This window comes from Hypanus sabinus, chromosome 9 (assembly GCF_030144855.1).
Source record: "Hypanus sabinus isolate sHypSab1 chromosome 9, sHypSab1.hap1, whole genome shotgun sequence".
Taxonomy (NCBI): domain Eukaryota; kingdom Metazoa; phylum Chordata; class Chondrichthyes; order Myliobatiformes; family Dasyatidae; genus Hypanus; species Hypanus sabinus.
This window is the reverse complement of record NC_082714.1, coordinates 94,814,847-94,818,627: the sequence shown is the minus strand read 5'-3', so window position 1 is coordinate 94,818,627 and position 3,781 is coordinate 94,814,847. Positions and strand designations below refer to the sequence as shown.

Here is a 3,781-nt window from a genome sequence, read left to right as displayed (position 1 = left end):
CTCTGCCAGCAAACACCCACCTTGCCGCGAGTAAAGACAGACCATGAAAAACCAACCAGTAGTTGCATCTTTACTAAGAGTTACGATACGCAAGATCCAATCATAACACAGTCACAGGGAGATCGCTCCATTCTACGTACAGCAAAAATCAGACTCAGTATAGTGGATACAAATCTAAAGAGAATTATGCGTCGCAAAATACGGACAATTATCGCGCTCGTTTCTGAAATAACTGAACATTTGTTTGTTCCCAGAAGCAGATATTAATGCACAATTACATTACACAATGCGGCTACACAGACCCAGTCAGTGGAAACAATACACGTGTGCTGTCAACTGGCGCGGCCTCACTGCGAACAGACCGACGAAGAGATGGTGTGACGCAGAGGCGAGCTCAGCGAGCTGTGTCTCACGCTGCAGGAATAACTGGAACCTTTTTCCCAGGCAGCGGGAGGAACCCGCAGGTAGCTGGCCAGCCTGTAGATCTGGTCGGTGTCCGGTGACGCGGTGCCCGTCGTCACCCCGTTCTCAGTCTCCACGTTATCCACGCTCCAGCGAACCGCTACAAAGCCCGGCTTAAAACCGCTCACCAGGCAGGACAGAGTAGCCGAACCCTAGCCAGTTTCCTCCGCAGAGGGAGGGACAGGAGAACCGAGGGCCTGCGGGACTCGCTACCTGTGTGTGAGAAGGGAGACGGAGGGGAATAAAACAATATTAATTCGTGTACTTTCGTACCTCGGGGATTAAAAAAAACCGCCAGAGAATATTCGGAAGTTACTGAATACTGTGGCAAAGAATGTAAAGTGTGGCCGAGGATGCAATCATTCCATCGGTGAACAAAGCGTCAGTAAGGAGTTTTCCAGATTAATGACAAATTCCAAGTGGACTTTAAAATCCACTGTCTTCCCGGGCTGGGAATCCTGGCGCCAGAGCCTCATTCATAACACTCACCAATTCTTGTATATGGTTCTCCCCGGTTATTGGTATTTCTGTAGATTCGTATTTACGGCCGGACACCAATAATTCTTCAGACACTTAACTGGGTCGTGAATTGACGCATTTTACGCTCGAAGGAGCTCTCCAAACTCTGGATTTCTAACCTACTCTCCTTTCTAGCAGAGCTATGCCGATCCCAAAAAACAATCACCATAACTCCGGACCCCACTATTATCAGCAAATGCGGTGCTCAACTGATACTGGTCACTGTGCCGAGCGAATTCCCCATTGAATTTCGGTCACTACCAGATATTTAATTCGCCTCTCCCAACCATTTTGTGTACTTCAGAATATTCAAATCTCCTCGCCCAGTGATAGCAGAGGAAATGGCGGAAAAGAAGAGTGGGCCCGTGAGCAGGACAGAATTGAGGATACAAGAACAGTCCAGATCAGACCGTGATTACCTGCCGGACAGCTGTAAACCCAACCTTTCGCACTCCTCCCTCTGACCAGACCGCTAGCTTTCTAGCAGTTTGTTCTGCAATATCCCTTAAAATATCTGCAGTTTTCCTTACTTGTTCGTGTCCTTTTGTGACCTCATCTTGCGGATTGGGTAAGACCGGTTCTGATTCCGGCAATACTGGACATTGGTCCGACGATAAATGGGGAAAATACTTGATCGATCTGGTCAATCACCACCCCAGACCGTGCTTTCGAATGGCTGTATTTACCTCGTGCATAAGTGTCATGAAATTGAATAATGGCTGATTAGAGGGACCGAATGGGCTCTTATTCCTATCCGAAGCAGGTCAAACACCCCAACAGCATAGAGATGGCATCATTATTCTTTGCCACAGCTGTGGAAAATAGGAGGTAATATGATGTGAATTCCTAGTAACGGAAAGAGCGAGTCACTTACTCTTTATATCCAGGATGGAGCCTGGACCTACAATAAGTGCATTATCCCACGCTGCACAGTAATAAACAGCGGCGTCCCGGATCTCGAAGCTGCCGATGGTCAGGATGTGAATGTTGCTGGAAGTGTCTCTGGATGGTTGGAAACGGTCTGTGATCCCATTCCCTCGGTGTATATCATCATCACCCACTGGATCGTGCCTAATCAACCCCTCCGGTTTCTCCCCGGGACGCTGTCGATACCAGTGCATGTAGTAACTTCCAACCTTTCTGCTCTGCATCCGACACTCCAAGCGAGCCGTTTGTCCCGCGGAGACAGGACCGGACATTGATGTCTGATTGAGAACTGGGACCGCGAGGATACCTGCGATGAAACAGAGTAAGTGAAGTCTGAACGCGCTAGATACGCGCTAGAAAATCAGCGGCAATCGCAATTTACAAGCAATGAGACACTCACCTGATAAGTGGACCAGTAGAGCCCAGAGGAGAGGCAGCACACGGGACATTATTACGGATAGAGCAATGTTTCGACCGACTCGTGCACTGTTCTACAAAGACAGGGAGCGACTCCGGTTTCAGCTTCTGCAAACCGACGGCCCCTGGTCTGTTTATTAACCGGGATGTTCATGAGTGGGAAGTGCCAGGGAAAGGATGGGGCGGAGACAGACCGCCCGACTGTTGGAATCTGAGAATCGCGACCTCACTTATCTTCAAAACCTTAACTTCTCACTTCCAAATTGTTTCAGTTTCATTTGTGTCACATATACAGTCCTGTAGAAGTTAGTAAAGACTCAGTTGAAACTGATTTTAGATGTCTATATCGGCAGATGTTGTCTGTAACAACAGAAAGCAGTCGGCTCCATCGATTCTGCCCCAATAATTATTGAGATCTAAACCGTTTAAGATCACAATTATCAAATCCACACAATACCAAACATTCCCCCATCTTGACGATCCCTTCGCCATCAACATACAGTGACTGTTAAACAGTAGGCACTGGATTGATTAAATTACGTTATGTAAATAGAAGGCGACCCAAAGTTTGGGATCATAAAGTTGAACATTCAAAATATGTTAATTGTAAAAGTATGTGTATGTTACCATATACTATGGTAAGATTCATTTTCCTGCAGGCATTCGCAGTAGATACTTAGAAACACAATTGATCTAGATTGTGCGGAAGAAGACAAGTTGTTCAGTAACAACAAATATACAAACAAATTGATAGATGGACGAATAAATAAATTAATAAACAACATCAGTTGTAGAGTCATTGAAAGTGTTAAATGTGTGAAAGTATTTACCCTGGCTCAGGAGCCTGAACACGTATCTGATGATAGAAAAGGCAAGCCGAAGTTTTTTCAAGAAAAACGCTCGGTTCTCTGGAGCAATTTCCCGATACATTGGTCAAACAAGAATATCCTAACCAAATGGACTGATCCCTCACTACTACTCTAAGCTACACTCCCTTTTCCACAGGGTTAACATGTGGGTCATTGAAAAATAAGGCAAGGGCATGTTTTTCATTATTGGACTCTGACGCTCTACCCCTTATCCAAGTTTTGTAGTTCTGGCTCTCTTTCCCTCTCTGTCTCTCTGTCCGTCTCACTCTCACTTTCCTTTCCCTCCCGACTTACATGTTTATAATGTTACATCAATATAGAAACATGCACAGACCCCACTTGGAGTATTGTGCTAAATTCTGGTCACCCCACTATAGGGAGGATGTGGAAACTATTGAAATGGTGCAGAGGAGATTTACAAGGATGTTGCCTGGATTATGGAGCATGGTTTATGAGATTAGGTTGAGCGAACCTGATCTTTTCTGCTTGGAGCGACGGAGGATGAGAGATGACATGCTAGAGATGTGTACACTGTTGAAAGGCATTGATCGTGTGGATAGTCAGAGGCTTTTTCCCAAGGTTGAAAT

General features: G+C 45.8%; 1 pseudogene; it reads right to left on the bottom strand.

Moving 5' to 3' along the window:
* Positions 1-347: 347 nt before the first annotated feature.
* Positions 348-2,357, bottom strand: LOC132400088 (immunoglobulin lambda-1 light chain-like; annotated as a pseudogene).
* Between the last annotated feature and the right edge of the window lie 1,424 nt (positions 2,358-3,781).